Source organism: Epinephelus fuscoguttatus, linkage group LG20, assembly GCF_011397635.1.
Source record: "Epinephelus fuscoguttatus linkage group LG20, E.fuscoguttatus.final_Chr_v1".
In the NCBI taxonomy this organism is placed as follows: domain Eukaryota; kingdom Metazoa; phylum Chordata; class Actinopteri; order Perciformes; family Serranidae; genus Epinephelus; species Epinephelus fuscoguttatus.
Window position 1 is genome coordinate 6,927,211 of NC_064771.1, and position 17,601 is coordinate 6,944,811.

Sequence of the window (17,601 nt, forward strand, 5' to 3'; positions counted from 1 at the left end):
AGATCCAAAAGTATACATACATCTGTACCCAGAACACCTCTGACAGGAGGGGCCCTGGGGGCATCGTAATCAGTTTCAATGCGAAAGAGCAGCGGCTCTACTCCAAGCTCCAATCGGATGTCTGTGCTCATCACCCTATCTACAAGGCAGAGCCCAGCCACCCCACGTAGGAAACTCATTTTGGCTGCTTGTATTCACAATCTCATTTTTTTGGACTCTACTCAAAGCTCATGACCATAGGTGAGGGTTGGGACATAGATGGACCAGTGTGTTGAAAGCTTTGCCTTTTGGCCCAGCTCCCTTTTCACCATGATGGTCCATGGGCAGCACCAGCATCACTGCAAATGCCACACCAAACCGCCAGTCCAACTCATATCTCTCCTCCAACCCAGACGCGTATTGTGTCTTTTCAAAATACACTCCCATTTCATAGGAAGTAGTGTCTGCTCATTACATACTACACTCTTTTTTGAAATAAACTTAAGTAAGTAAATTTATGTAAAACACTTCATTTTTAGGTTTACTTCATCAAATTTAGGCAACAAAAGTTTGTGGTTAGGATTAGCAATTCAGTTTATCTGTGAAGAGGAGAAATACAGAAGGGATAAGTTAGTAAGGAGGCAAGGGTGTGGCCGCCTAGAAGATGCTTGTGACTGGGAAAATGCAAGTCGATTTACGGGGAAAGCTTGTTGTTCCTCAGGAAATAGTTTCTACCAAGCAGAGGCCTGACATAGTGTTGTGGTCAGTGAGTCAACGGATAGTTTATTTCATTGAGCTGACAGTTCCTTGGGAAGACTCAGTGGAAGAAGCCTATGAAAGAAAAAAGCTTAGGTATGCAGACTTAGGAGCAGAAGCTGAGCAGTGAGGATGGAAAACCAGGATTTGTCCAGTGGAAGTGGGGTGTAGGGGATTCATAGCAAGATCAGCTGTCTCGCTCCTGGTGGAACTCCGAGTGCGGGGACAGAGTTTGAGGAAGACAGTGAAGGAAATGTCAGATGAAGCAGCCAGAGCTAGTCAGTGGATTTGGATGAGAAAAAAATAATGTCAGTTGGGGGCCAGCAGGGGGAACTACTAAACAGGGTACATAACTCCTTGAGATCAGGTGGAGAGATCCACCAATCAGTTCTCTCAGGAGAAAATCCAGGAAGAAGAAGTTATTTAAGTATGGGAGTGGCCTATTTGAATCCCTTTTGTTTGAGACCATGCTGCAAGGTGAGTGTGTTGTGTGCTGATTCTGTGAGTTTATCTATTTCCTTCAACTTTTGCTTACATTGGAGTTATGCTATGTAGCTTGTGAAATACAGTATGGTGAATGTGCTAGGAAAGGTAGTATCAGCCCTGTAACTACCTTAAACTCGCATGTACGGAGCCTAGGTTTGTTGAAGGTGGCAGTGCTGTTTGGGCTGAGAAAGCCATGCGTAAGTAAGGTAAAGGAGGTTATTGGGTTGGTGCGGGGAGCAGTGAGACCTGGCATTAGGGGAGTGTCTCTGGGAAGCCAGAGATCACTGTCTAGCCTCCTGGAGGTGTCGTGGGACCAACTAGACAAAACACTGGTGAAAGGAGGTTCCCACCTGATGACCCCAAAGATATGTTAGTTATCACTGCTCTGTATAGTTAAGCCTTGCCATTATAGCTTATAGGGGTGGCAGTAGCTCAGTCCATAGGGACTTGGGTTGGGAACCGGAGGGTCGCCTGTTCAAGTCCCTGTCCAGACCAAATATGGAGCGTGGACTGGTGGCTGGAGAGGTGCCAGCTCATCTCCTGGGCACTGCCAAGGTGCCCTTGAGCAAGGCACCCCCAACCGCTCGGGGTGCCCGACCAAATGCAGCCCCCTCACTCACAGCCCCCTCACTCTCACATCCCTCCACTTTAAGCATGAATAGGTCCTGTTTGTGCATGTGTGTGTCTTTCAGACCTGTGTGTTAATGACAAAAGACTGAAAAAATTGAATTAATAAAGTATATAAAATTAAAAAATAAATGATCATAGAGCTTAGGAGGTTATTCACTGAGTGCTGATCCTTTCTCTAGAATAGAAAAAAACATGGATTGGCTTAAAATAAGTACAGTTGATAGTGACATAGTGTCGTGTATCATGCCACTACATGTACTAGCACACTACAAAGTTATTAGAAAAACTCCACTGACTTTTGGTTTTACACAGGAAACAAACAGCAGGCTCCCAGATGAAAATCAGGAGGTTTTTTTTAACCATCCACTACTCCTCTCTCCTTATACATACTTTCTCGCTCTTTATACTACAGCAGCGCCGTTACAAACTGCCACAACCCGTTGCTTATCATACCATTGTGATGGCTGCCTTTGCATCACTGTCCGACTCCAAGGCCCAGTCAGCGGTCTTTGATGAGTTTGGTGGTTGCCTACTGCATCATAAACACCTGCTGCCTGCTACCTATCATATTGTCGTGTAGGGTGCCTCTTTGCATTGGTGTGTGATGCTGAGATCAATTGACAAAGAGGAGGAATTTGACGAGTTGGGAGTGAGAACGGGCTGCTGTCTGAACAATGCTCAGCCAGCCATCAGCCATGTCAATTCACTGCACACACAAATCTCCCTCAAGTTGTTAGTATTACACTCACCAAGAAATTATCTGTCACAGCCATAATCATTACAACCAAAGCACAGGCATGGCAGCAGCTGCACAAAGGAAATGCAGAATAGACTGCAAGGTTATGCAAACTATTGTGAGGGAATACTTGATTTAAGCATTTGTTTACAGAATCATCTTTCGGGGATTGAGTATAAACAAATGTTCCCAATACTCAAACCTTCATATTTTTCCTTCAAACAGCCTTAAAAAAATATGAGCTTCAATCTTGTCATCTTAAGTTGAGTTGATCATTGTGGCTTAAGTAAATAAGGCAACTCAAAGTGACTATTACAATGCAATACAAAAGCAGTGTAGCCACTTAAGTTTTTTACCTCGATAGCGGACAATATGAATAAATGACGCAACCATGAACTGTACAATTCACTGAAAACTGCTTATGTAGCATCTCCCACAGGCAACACGAACATGCTACTGTGGGTATGGCTGAATGTTGAGATGCTGGAGCACCATCACATAATAAAAATACCAACAGATATAAAGAAAACACTCTCTCACAATAATATAAAACCACTTGTGCAGAGAAGAAACGAGAACAATAGTCATGTTAATTATATCACAACGTACGCTGCAGTCTTGTGAATATGAACTGACTCATCTTATTCAATGTTGCATCTAAACACAATCTGCAGATCCCTGTGCAGCCAACAAAGAGACCTTAAAAGCCCGAAAGTCCCTCAGTTGGGGGACTTTGAGAGTGACTTTGCAAACACAGTGTGAAACAATGCACTGATCACAAAAAATATAGTGATGTTGCACATCAAATTAAACAGCAGAACCTGGGCTACAAGGCTGTAAAAACCCTTGCTACATGCCCCAAACACAGCTCAAACAACAACTAAGTAAACAACAACAAATCCAGCTCCATACAGCACCGATATCCCGACCCACTTGGTATATTTCATCTCAAATGAAAGCTGAGAATCCGCTGTTTCCACACACATGCGCCAAAGCATTACCCCAAAACATCAGAGAGCTAGTGGCCAAAGAACAACAACAGAAATCTTTTCGCCAAAATATATTTGTAATATCTCTCTTTCCTCTTTACCATGAAAAGTTCATTCTGCCATTAAATCACGCTTCATTCCCGTTCACTCCCGTCTATTGTCTGTCATTCAAATGAATCCTGGTGGAAAACTTGATGGCCGGAGGTTCCGGGGGGAAGCATAACAATGACCACTCACAGTAGCCGACATCTCCCCACAACGCGTTCTGCTGACTCTGATTGGCTTACGGTGCTGTCAATCTCGTTTTGGTGGATACAGCATCATTCTATTGGCTCTAACGAATCAAACGATGTCAATCACCCAAATCGGCCAAGCCGTCACGGAGATACTGGCCTCCAAAGCTCAGAATAGAAACTCAGTTTCAAATGTCATTGGTGTGTACTGGTCAGTTTGGAGTGGGAAATGGAGGAAGAAAATGAAACGGACAGTTGTATGTGTATATCCTAAACATCATTAGCGATTTATAGAAACAAAAAAATGAAAGAAATAGGATTGTACATGACAAAAATCACATGCAAACATGGAGCAATTTTGGAGACCTCGTCTGAATTTTCTGTACTAAAACCTCTCTAAAACTAAATATTGTTCTGCTTCACTTTATCAGAATCAGCCTTTGCAGAGTTAATGTTCACATATTGTACTATGATTTGATAGAGGTTTAGAGCTGCAGCTGCATCATTCCAAAGGGATACTCATTCTGAAAATGCTTCTTTTTTTTTTTTAAGCAAACCTCAAAATGTTTCATTTGTGCTGTGTGCCATCTTCATTTACTCTTCACATATAACACATGTACTGATATTTACACATCTTAACAAATCTCACAAGTGTTCACTTTACCATGACACCAAAAGTATTCAAATAGACCTTGTGGTTGCAGAGATATATTCATTTCATTATGGGTATGCAATTTTTGAGCAGAGGCCTATAAAATAGGCTTAGGGTTGAAAAGGGTTTAAGATATTTATCCAAACCTGCTACTGGGGTCATTATGATGTACAGCTCCAATGAACTTTGTTACATTTATCTTTATTTGGAGCATGGGGCATGTATTGCCTATGACAATGATACACTCTGGATCTAGGATTGGACTGGATACAGCAGACTTCGAGACAGTTTTTGCCTACGGTATCTTCCAAACAGCCAGCCAGACCAAGTGCCACCCAGGACGGCTCACAAAGTGAGCTTGAATAAAAGGTAACATGGCCCAGCTGTAATCTCAGGCTCTTCCATGTGAAACGTGAAAAAGCAATCAGCCCTATGATGAGCCAGTGTTTGGTTTGTCCATTCCGGGCTACTGTAAAAACAATAGGGAGATCTCTGTGGAGAAGGACCCATTACCTACGTGGATATTAACTACTCATTCTAACGTAACGAAAACACAACAATTCTAATTTTCAGGTGATTATACTTTAAAGGAAAAGGAATCATACTTATATTCCATATTTGCCAATATATCCCCCTAAATCCTTTACTATAACACTACGGCAATGTGACATCGGATCCATTTCCTGAAAAGACACGTTTCGTTTGATACGATACATCCTTCATAAAGACACTCTTATGGCAACGGATAGATAATCCTGGCCATAGGCCCTTAACACAAACTGGCTAGGGACCCCAACCTACACACTCTTACACCTCTTCCAAACATACAGCAAGCAAGCAACTTTGGGGGATGGAGCATGAAAAACTGTCCAGATATACTACAAGCAGCAATAATATTCAGGGAACCTATTGCTACTATTGCTTTGAAAACTGGTGGGTTAAGCTTCGCTGACATTGGGACGAGAGAGATGATATACATGTGTGCTCTCTTCAAGCACAGAGAGATTGATCGCACCATAGCATAAGGCTAATTACCCCTACAACCTGACATTATATTCTTTGTTTTGATGTGTTACAATAACAATATTTTAGTTAATTCTATCCATTCTACATATACAATTCACAGCACAGCATAAATTTGAATTTTGCCCCACTTGCCTCAAAAAACCTATTGCAAATAGCTTGAGGGAAGTGTGTTCGCTATCTCTTACACCACTGTCTGTTTCTGTCTCTGACTTGAACAGAACAGACAGCAGAAGCGCTTGTACTTGATGGCCAAGACAGCGAATTTATCCATTACAGCATTAAAAGTTGAAGTTAGGAATTTTCTTCTAACATCAAATAAAGCATATTTTTCTGCACTTTTATCTTCAAATTTCTTTCTTTATTTTTTTTTTCGCTTTCTGGTGCGCCGGGGATGGTATTTGTACACCTTGCGCACTTCTGATACAGCAAATGCTTTCTTTTCAGAGTGTGCAGAACAATTTCTCTGTGCTGACACAAAATCATGCAGAGACTTAAGCGTGACTGTTATCATGAGGTCTATGTCTGTGTCACCTCTGAACTACTGGTCTTAAGTTTAGAGAATGGGTAACACAATGCATGATGGATTAATGGGCTTCTTTGCCTCAAGCATGCCTGCAGCTACTTGTACCATCTGACATGTTGCTGGCGTTATCAAATGATTGGTATGTACAATTAAATAAGTCCAGACTGTCCATCATGTTAAAGACTCAGTCTTCCAAACTGTCCTCTATGCTGTATGGCTCTAAATTGGCTGAAAACTTCCCACTGCTTTACCTTTGCCTCCCAACAAATCTAAGGATACTCGTAAACTGATCGATATGAGATATATGTCAAGCTGAATCTATAATGTCAGAGAAATAATTTGCATCGTTAATTATTCATCTGTCTCTTACTTCCATTAACACAATGAACTCAGTCCATAGGGACTTGGGTTGGGAACCGGAGGGTCGCCTGTTCGAGTCCCCATCCGGACCAAATATGGAGCGTGGACTGGTGGCTGGAGAGGTGCCAGTTCACCTCCTGGGCACTGCCGAGGTGCCCTTGAGCAAGGCACCGAACCCCCCACCCGCTCGGGGTGCCTGACCAAGGGGCAGCCCCCTCACTCTGACATCTCTCCACTTAGTGCATGTATAGGTCCTGTTTGTGCATGTGTGTGTCTTTTGGACCTGTGTGTAATTGAGTGAAAACATTGAATTTCCCCTCAGGGATTAATAAAGTAAATAAACTTAAACTCTTCATATGCTGTTGATGGTGAATAAAAAAACTGCCTTTACCCCTCTGACCATAAGTTTGAATGTGTCCCAGCTGACAGGGATCAAACTGGATGTTTTCTATAAAATCCCCAAATACAACACATTCTTACTCAGCCCTCATCACATAATGACGTTTGTTCCTGGACTTTACATGTTGACATATTACGTGCAAGGTACCCTGGTTATGCTGGTTGTTGATGTTCTGGGATGCCGTGTCATCACTGTGATTTGAAGTTTTTTTCCTTCAACAACAAAAGAATGTGTTTACTTTTAGCCAACTCTTGCATGCGGTTGGACTTAGGACAAAAGAAAAGGGTGTGGCTTTACAATCTTACAGGAAGCAAACACCAGCCGCTGGGGTGAAAGTCGATAGCTGTTGGACCCATCAACCATCACTCCCACCCATCCTACTCGGACATCCACCCCCTTAACTTACATTGTTGTCCTGCCCCATCCTACCCATTCATGTGGTGTTCCCAGGAGCTGATTGCTCTAAAATCAGTCCTCTCTGTTCTAAAGATGTAATCATCATCACAAGTCAGAACATCCCTACAGTACATAAGGAGGATGTGTAGCCTGTGAAATCTGCTCCTTCATGTATATTAACACAAAGAAGGTTGCAAACATGACAGCAAAGCCATACAACAATGTAAAGAATCCCTCTGTACAGTCGATATAGGGGATCAGGTGCTGGTTGATCGCAGGAACATCTTAAGTAACATATCAAAAATAGACAACCGCACACTGAATAGACTTTACTGTGAATTTATTGAGAGCGAACAACGCGTTTCACCTGTGGCTTCTTCAGGTTCACTTATCACCTGATGAGCATGAGTGATGAGTGAACCTGAAGTAGCCACAGGTGAAACGTCTATTTTTGATATATTACCAACACTTTATTTGCATGCTCCAATATGGATACTATTCTATCGCGTTAAAACAAGTAACTGAACAAAGTGTCAGTTGAAAACTAACTGCATAACTCACAAGCTAAGGTGTCCTGGAATGTCTGCACTCTACTTTGGGCTATCATAAATCAGTAGGTTTATTATAAGACACAGAATTTAACTCAGTGTTGTATTTCCCTTACGGTACCACTGAATATAATAACCAAAACACTTCACATCTAGAAAACACATAAACAGTTCCCTTATAAATTTAAAGATATAGATTAAGGATTAACCACCTACCATGGATACACACATAATTACACAGTGAACATACCAATAGATAAGTTGATGTGATGAAAGGTAAACAGACGAGTACAGGAGTGAGCAATTAGTGGCTAACTGAGGGAGGGTATTACAAATCCTCATACAATGGTTTGTTTCATATCTTGTGAAACGCATACACAATGGTCTGTGTGGTATCTTATACATTAGCACCCCAGATATGATGTCAGGTACTTAACGTTTAGGCAAGTAAAAATATGTAGATTAGCTTTAGGAAAAGAAACATGGTGATGATGTATCTTTAAATGAGTCACTCAAAGTTTACACAGTTCTGAACACCAGCCTATTGGGGAAAGTCCTACATTTTGTGGCCCAACCACCACCACAACCTGCATCATTATAGGCACTACTTCCTTCCTCACTCCCATCAGAGCATTGGTCACTTGATCGCAGTGTAAGAATTTTGGTGTTTTACTTTTTTGTAGATATGTGTATAAGCAGTGCAGGAGAAGAGCCTGTTCAGATAAACAGTAAATGACACATTTAGCAAGGCATGAATTTATAGCCAAGGGAGACCACCAAAAGGGAATGAAAATGTTGACATTAACCTGTTAAATTAATTAAGGCACCTTCAGGAGCTGAGGGATTATTGGGAAGTAGTTTTGGGAGTACTGATGTGAGACCTCACTTCTAATTTCACATTTCCTAATCACTCTATTTGCTACAGCATCAACCCCCAATCGCAGGAAAAGTTAAGTTTCACCTTCTCAGATGGATGGTTGGAGTGTAAGCTGGGCTGTAGGGGTGAAGGAGGCAGATGATGTGCCCTGCCCCAGGAGCTCCTCAGATGCAATCAAACCTACAGAGGCTGTTTTCTTTCTCTCAACAGAGAGCAGAGTGATGGAATCTACGGTTCACAACTGAGTTGTGACTGAAGCTATGATAGTAGTTTTGTCAATCGTTTATGATTTCAGAGTTTTTCAGTTCTTAAGCAATGTTTGCTAGATGCCGTTCTTCATGCAGTCAAAACATAACCTTACATGAATAGCAACAAAGTCTAATTTTTTCCACATGCTATCACTTGTGCTTTTTCATTGGCTAGCCAAAACTGTACCTGGAAAGTCCTTTCCCACCAGAGCTTAGTGCTTGACGCAGTTGAGGTTTTGTGGCAGGGAGACACTCAAGGAGAAGGGCAAGGTTCGTCTCGTCAGGAGACAGCAGGGGAATCCAAATTTACCACCAGTAACGCTGCATCCCGTTCACATACACTGAAAATTCTCCTTGAACTAAGAAGGGCATTATCTTCTTTCTTACACAAAAACAAAATTGGGAGTAACTCACCCTAGCTTAGACTCACTTTCCTGAACTTTGTCTAGCTCTGAGATTGCCCCACCTGACTTAGACGAGGATAGTCTTCTAAATGTACTTATGTCGAAAGGAGAAATATCCTGTCCAGCAATTTTATTAGTCATGGAGAGCAACTCGTGCTCTTGCAAATCCTTAAACTGTACTCTTACAAAGCTACAACTTCCAGTTACATTTTCCCAAGTCCACTACATGGACTCAATCATAACCTTTTTACCCACATTTTCTTTTCAAATTCGTGCTGTCCTTATTGTACCTCATCATAAACTTTATCTCCTACTTTGCCTTTCACACCTGTGCAATAACTGACCACATGGCCACTTTTCTATGGGAACCATCTGGGACCCAAACTGGGCTAGGTTTTGGCCTCCCATTCCAGTAAAACCATGTCCGTTAATATGGACTTGGACCTCCCTTTGCAGCTTTGACAACTGCTGCTTTTCTGGAAAGGCTTTCCACAACATTGTTGGACTGTGTTTGTGGGAATTTGTGCCCATGCAGCCAAAAAAGTATTCATGAGGTCAGGCATGGAAGTTGGACAAAAAGGCTTGGCTCCCAGTTAGCATTCTAATTCCTCCCAGTGGTGTTCAGTGAGATTTAGGTCATGGGTCATGGTCTGTCAATTGAGTTCCTCCACACCACACTCGCCTTACCATGTCCTTATGGACTTCGCATTGTGCACAGGGCACAGTCATGCTGGACCAGCAAAGGGCCTTACTCAAACTGTTTCCACAAAATTGGAGCCACCCAAATGGTTCAAATGTCTCTGTAACCAGGGGCATTAAGAAGACCCTTCACTGGAACTAAGTTGGCCGACCCCAAACTCTACCCAAGAACACATTTTTAGCTCCAGAGTCCAATTGGGACATGCTTTACATTACTCCAGCTGATGTTATGCATTGCGCTTGCATGCAGTTGCTCAGCCATGAACGCCAAATATATCCTACGCACTTAAACAGTTGTTGCCTCGTTTGCTTACACTACAACTTAAGACTTGACATGTGACTTAGGTGGCATCCTGTGACATTAACACATTTAAAGTCACTGAGCACTCTCCAACCCATTTTAAATTCAAAATGTTTGGTGCTGGATTGGCTGAACAACAGTCTCACTCCCAGCTTGTCAGATACTCTAGGCAGAGGTGGGAGTAAGTAATACTCGTGCAAGTCAAAGCAAGTCTCAAGTTTTAACCTTTAAGTCTCAAGTGAATCCCAAGTTAGTGTGGTGAGAATCAAGCAAGTCAAGTTGAATTCCTGCTATAAGTCAGGCAAGACAATTCGATTCAGTTCAATTCAATTCAATTCAATTCAATTCAATTCAATTCACTTTATTCATCCCCAGGGGGCAATTTAAAAGGGCATGACAGTAGCTAAGAAAACAGAATCAGCAACACAAAATCAGCATATACACTGCAACATACAACATTCACAGTTAAGAACAAGAGTATAATAATTTATAAAGTGCATGGACTGTGAAGTGTTAATAGTGCTTCAATGTTCAGCGTTGAAGACAAGTCAAGTCATTGCTCAGGCCAAGCAAGTTACACGTGAAGTCATGAAATTCTGATGATCTGGTTAGTTTCTAGCTAATATTTGACCAGCATATAAGCTAGCTGTGACTTGAGTCCCCCACCTCTTGCTCTAGGTAATATTCGAGTGTCACTCAGTGCTTGGATGCTAAGGGACAGAATGACAGGTTCTACTATATTAATAAACTTCCGTATTCACAGGAAATGTACAGTTTCCACTGAATACATGCATGTAATCTTGTTTCAAAAGAAATGTCCAGTGTAGGTTTACTACATTTTACTTCCTTAGGTTTAGACAACAAAAGTAACATTACCTCACAAATGTCACTTGACACATTACACTACATTCTTAAAATAACTCAATGTTTACTTTTGATTTCACATGGGACACAATCAGCGGTCTTCTGGATGACAGTCCTTTATCTGTTTGACCCATCCACCACCCCTCCCTTCCACCCTATATCAACTTTTTTGGTCTTGATACTACATCAGTTGCTCAGGGTGATAAATAAAGTTTTGGCCCTGTGCATTTCTTACAGATGCTAAAGGGTGCCTTGGTGCATCTGTATCAGAGCCTGAGGGCCACTGACCAAGTGTTGGTATTCGGTGGTATTCGTATTGGGATGAAATAGAATTCAGTTATTAGTAGGGGTGTCCACTTACTTTTGGCCATATATTACATGTGGCACAATCCATTTTTGAATAAATCTGCCTTGCTGAATGAGAAGCAACACCTGTAATCACGACACAGCCTGTTTATTGCCTTTGTGTCACCAGTCTTCCAGCATTAGGACATTCAAAGGACTCTGGTAGGACCACTTCCCAATGTGACCAGCAGCTAATGCGTGTTTCAACAAAACCAGTTGTTTCCTGGAAAATCCATTTCAACTTTTCATTTCATTGCAGATCTATGTTTGGTTCACCTCCCAGGATGACCTACTTACAGTGGTTATGTGAACATGCTGATTTATTTACAGTGGTATCTGGTTCACTTGTGCAATCCATGAAATCCAACACTGTTGTCTGCTTATCCAGTTATATGTGACCATCAGTGAGTCATTTGACATCAAATACAGATGAAAAGCTGAAGTAAATGGAAAGACTGCTCAAACACTGAGGAGAGTCTGGCCAGTGTAGCCATAAAGAAGAGAATATTATGCCCACAGTTAAATCAAGGCACTTAAGGATTTATTTTGTCACTATAACAACAGGGTTAATGTTCATGCCTGCCCCAATGGTATTGCTATAAAGCTTTATATCGTGAGCAACAGGTTACCATACCTAATGACAATGTGAAACTAAAATGATAGAATAAAACTTAAGTTGTGGGGAAAGCTTTAAATTTTAATGGTTTGGACTCACCACATCATTTTTTGTAATCCTTAGATCTGAAGGATTTTTTTTCATAATCACATTTATCATCCTTTGCAGGTCTCCAAATTATGTATTTCAGTCGGGCTCTGCAGCAGTAAAACCCTGAAATTAGCTGATATGGGGCCATTCTGCAACAGAATCAATTACATTTACAGCCTCTGTGCTATGTTGTGACCTTGTCATTTTATATTTGAATAAATATAATGTGTTTGGTTTTACAGAAAACTATTGCAAGACGATCTTGTTTGTTTTGAAAGAAACTTGATCACTGAATCAACAGTGTCTTGCCCTCAGCTAAACTAACTTTGAATTCTTAATGAGGCTGAAAAGCTCAGAGTTAAACCTCCTGAAAAAAAAGTATTAATCTATTTGACAGCCAGCAGACCTTGGCACCCTTCTTTTATCATCACAGTAACTGATTCGGCCTGCAGCTTTGCAGGTAACAAGGCCACTCTGTGTCAGTCTCTGATCGAGAGGTCACTGTTTATAGAGCCAGGCCTGCCAGGCAGCTCGACTGACAGACACACAGCACGCTGTTGTGGTCTCAATAATTCAGATGGATTTGCCCTAGAGTACATCTACACTCCCTACACACACACACACACACACACACACACACACATACACACACAAAAACATACACATACACAGACCAGCCTCTCTCAAGGTTCCAATATATTTCCCCACGCTTTTCACCCGGCATGGGATGCCAAATGATTCCAGCAGCATTCTATATTCTATGAAATTGCAGTTTTGCATTGCAAATATGAGTAAGATCTCAGCTGACAAGTGTCTGTGCTCAGAGTGGCAGGAACCAGGCTATCTATTTTCATCAGCATGAGGAGGGGGGTCAGTTCAATTCAGAATAGTTCCAAAATAATCCTGCCGAATTTTAGATTTAGTTGGAAGAGTGAACCTGCAAAATAAATGCAAGTGTTACTATATATCTAACCATGGTTTGGGATCTCCTATAACTCTTATCTGTCCCTTTTTTAAACATACTGCAGCCATTCAAGTAATAGCATTAAGGATGATAAGTAAAATTCTGAGTGTGTTTGCCGTTTCATCATTTCTATCAGCTATAATAACATTTTATTCATCAAAGTAAATACTGAGATCTTGGAAGACTTCAACATCACTACAACAGAGTCCAAAAGGAATACATTCAAGTGCAAATGCAGTCAGAAAGGTTGTAAACAAGCCAGCTGGCAGAATGATCAAATAAAGAATGCGTGTGTACCAGCTCTGCCCTGGCATGCACTGCAGCCAGGAAAAACACCACAGCCTCGACTCTCACAAAGCACTTACCTTCTACCACATGTTTGCCAACCCCGTCGTTTTTCCTGGGAGACTCCCGTTTGTCATTGCCCTCTCCCAGCTTCCTCCAGGGGTTACAACTCTCCCATATTTCTCCTGATGTCTGACAAATTTTCACACATTTCTTCCTTTTCACAACCTGTTTCTGACACTGTACAGCATGTTTAAACCCTCTGACTTTCAGAGTGGACTGTCTACCTGTCTGTGCTTTCCCATTTCTCCCTTTTTTGGCTGGAGAGGAGTGCCCATCGGAACCACATGAGTTGGGTGCTGCTGCCAGTGACCACTTCATCGCCATGATAACCATTTTACATGTATGCAAGTCCTACGGGACATTCTAGCGGGGGGTTATGAGGTGCCTCAGAGGTTAGGGGGGATCTGGCTTGCCCTCCTCTGCTGTGGCAAGCCACCCAGCTGTCTTTCAGAGACAGTGAGCCTCCCACTCCTCCTCGCCTAGGCATCCAGGACACAGCCAGCTGGCACGGGCCAAGCCTGCAGCCTGGCCTCCCTTCCTCTTCCTGGTACTTTGTTGGAGTACCAGAGTCATGAACCAAAACCCAAACCAAATTAAATATATTTCACATAAAATGCTGACGCAGTGTACTTGTTATTTTGTTGTTTTTTTTATTATTTTAAAGTCACAAGAATACAGGAAACAAAGTCCCTGAAACCCAAGACTCTCCACCTCGGTTTGTAAATCCTTCCTGTTTATGAGGTCTCGAGGCTGGCAAGTATGTTCTACCACCTAGCTGATTTTTGTTTATTATCAATCTCACTGCCAGTGATTGAGATGAATGCAGTACAACTTTAAATGGTGATAGAAAAACACTTGAGTACTGGGACAGAATAGCTTGTTATAAGCAGTGCGTATGGTGAACTGATACATCTTTACATGAACTTAACTCACTGCAACATACAGTATGTCCCAAACTTTCATTTGATTATAATGGTGAACATTACGATCATCCTACTTCAGTTGAGTGACTGAATTAAATATGTTGGAGGGATACGAAAGAATAAATAACTTCTTCTTTTTTTTTTCAACTTAATTAACGCAACTTGCTAGCATTCTCTAACCATAAAAGCCCTAAAAGGTGTCAAATGCAACATGATTTGAAAACCTGAAAAACCTCAGGTTTGGCACATTTAGACCTAGTCCCCAAGTCCATGGTTATATTTGAAAATGTAGCTTTTTCTTTGTGTTTAGGTTTTTATCTGCATGCAAACTACAAAGGTAAGCATGGCACTTCAGTGTTGGCTTCAGTTTTCAGCCCTGAGGTAACCGCCTGATCATTCCCTGTTAATTATCAAGCTGTACATATGCAGCATCAACATTATAATCCATTTCACTTCAGCTGAATGACTGAAGTGAATATTTTGGAAGAACACTGAAGGATAAATCGCTTTACATAGACTTAATCAGAACAACATGCTAGCATGGCCTTACTATAAAAGCCCTAAAAGGTGCCAAACAACAGGATATGAAAACCTGGAAACCAGCAGGTTTGACACAGGCCTTGTCCTAAGCTGTGGCTCAGAAGGTAGAATGGGAGGGAAGGTAGAATCTGTTTGGCCAGAATTTCTTTTCTTTTTTTTTTTTTTTTTTTTTCGAGCAAAAGAGGTAAATACTCTGTTTTTAAAAATACCCATGTATGTGTGGACCAGGACTTAAAGGTTTTATCCAAACCACTTTACACATATTACTTCTTACCCTACAGGGAATAGTAAAACTTTGTGCAAACAACCATGGATGGATTACTCAATTGGCCTTCCAGGCACAAGTCCAGGGGCCCAAAGTGTCAGGTTGCCCCCTGGCCTTCGCTTGCAAAATGTCAGTCAAATTAACGAGTATCAACCAGGAACAGACTCAAAATAACCACAAAAGATGCCACAATGACTACATGATACACAACACAACCACAAGAACTAAACTGTTGCTCACTAAAAGCAACAAAAAAGAACAGAAATGAAACATTTACCAAAGAGACACAAAATTATCTCAGATACCCAAACAACTACAAAGAGATACAATACAACCACAAGGAGATGCAAAATGACCACAAAGAGACACAAACCCACAAAAAAGCTGTAACAACTGCAAATGAGGACTACTGCAGTTACTGATCATCTTATAATTTGTGCACCTCCACCTATTTTTTTTTTTTATCAACTTGGAGAGGACAATATATCATAATTGATAGGGGTAATGGCCCAAACTACAAACCAGAACAAGACCAAAGTTGTAAAAAAGAAACAATATGATCCTTTATGAATACAGATTCACCTGCCTGAGGTAATTCCTAAAAGCTCATTTGGTGATTCTAAAAAACACATATTTCCCTTCAGAGGGTCAATAAAATATGTTTCCTTGGATGCAGTTCTGACTTTGGTGTGTTCAATATTCATATATTTTTTCTACAACAGAGACACTGTTAGAAGTGGATATGCCCTGAGGTAAAGCTGTAATGAGACGCATATCTGATCTGTTGACAGTATGAGAACCTCTGGGATGGAGCTCTGCAATGCACAACAACTGACTCCTTTGCATCTTTTTAATGTGTATGTACAGTATGTAATGCACTGTGAGGATGGTATAGTGGGTGGATGCACATACAGTACTGCATGTACACAATCCCATCTAGCTCAGGTGTTGAATAAATCAGCTTAGGTCAGGAATGCAGATCAGAGGCCTCTGCGTGGGCTAATGCTCAAAGTGAGCTTGAAAGAATAGAGCTCAGCCTCTATTTTAAGTTGAGGGGCTGAAGATACAGGAGGCACACCATCTGTCTGCTGCATGGACCCAGCATTAGCTGGAATGCTTGCAGTTTGGAGTCCTCTGGGGAATTATTACAGAGGCAAAGTTTTGTGATATTTACTATTTTTTACCATCATTATTTCACAAGTTGGACTTCTTGACAGCATGATGCTTACTGTATCTGTCAGTTTGCACCCACGCATGAGGAAGATATTTAAAGCCATTGTAGGTACATTTGAAAGAGGTGAAGAATCCAGGGAGAGCAGCAGAGCAGATGAGGGAAGTAGGAACAAGTGTAAAGATGGGTGGGGCCGTCAGGTGATGGGGAAAGTAGGGAAAGTCCAAGTACATCTGGTTGGAATTTGGCAATGATGGGCCCTTGGGAGTAGTAGAAATAAGGCTGAAAAGACAGAGAGGCAGAATGAGCAGCATGTATTCACAAGTCAGGCAGACGTGACAGACAAAATGTTAAGTGATAACATCAGTCTACAGTACCTTGATGCAGAGGGTCAGTAGATTATCGTATGATAGAATCATTACTGGTTTGTGGACACATAGTTTTGCTACCTGATACAAGTAAAGGAGTCCTGGATGCTTTCACACTTAAACTGTAAACTCTATCACTGGACAAGAACTTTATTATTGGATGAGCCTTTGAAACCCTGGATTGAGCTCAATTACATGCCCTTCCACCTCTCCAATTGCCACACTCTTACTTTCCAAATCACTAGAGGGCAAACTTCCTTTGTTGAAATTGAATCATTGGAAGTACATCCTGTGGTCCAGGATCACTAAGGGGTTATCTCCAGCTCTGTGGACCAGGATCACTAAGGGGTTATCTCCAGCTCTGTGGAAAAAAAAAAAAAAGTGAAGCCAATGTGGAACTGCCTTCAAACTGCATTCTTCCTAATGGACAGCAGGGGGTAACCCCACCGATCCCAAAAATAAAACTGATTGTAGAAGAAGTCAAAGAGAAAATTACCCCACTTCTCACTTACCTTACCTTACCTTAGTAAACATAGTACGGTTTCAACTGTGAGTTTCAAGTTAATACAGGATGATGTTCATTTTGTAAATTATGGTACCATTTAGAGTAAAATTGACAATAAAGTAAGGTATGTTGTAGGGTTGGCTACCTTGTGATTGACAAGTTGCTACAGCAGCAGTGTCCTCCAGCTCTCAGTCAGACCCACCCCTCACTCCTCCACAGCTCCACCCTCTTGTCCAAATATGTTTACTTCTGGCTTTAAACTCGAATCTCCACCCCATGGTTGTGTGCCTCTTTCAACCAGTCAAGTTACAGTTTACATCCATGTGTGTCCAGACTCATGTGTAGCCATGACAGTACAC

General features: G+C 41.5%; 1 long non-coding RNA gene across 1 annotated transcript in view; it reads right to left on the bottom strand.

The window, feature by feature from the left end:
- LOC125880926 (uncharacterized) overlaps positions 1–13,873 on the bottom strand; it is a 55,363-nt gene extending 41,490 nt beyond the window's left edge. The window contains exon 1 of the long non-coding RNA XR_007448169.1: positions 13,488–13,873. This is a non-coding gene — a long non-coding RNA (uncharacterized LOC125880926). The remainder of the gene's footprint in view (positions 1–13,487) is intronic.
- Between the last annotated feature and the right edge of the window lie 3,728 nt (positions 13,874–17,601).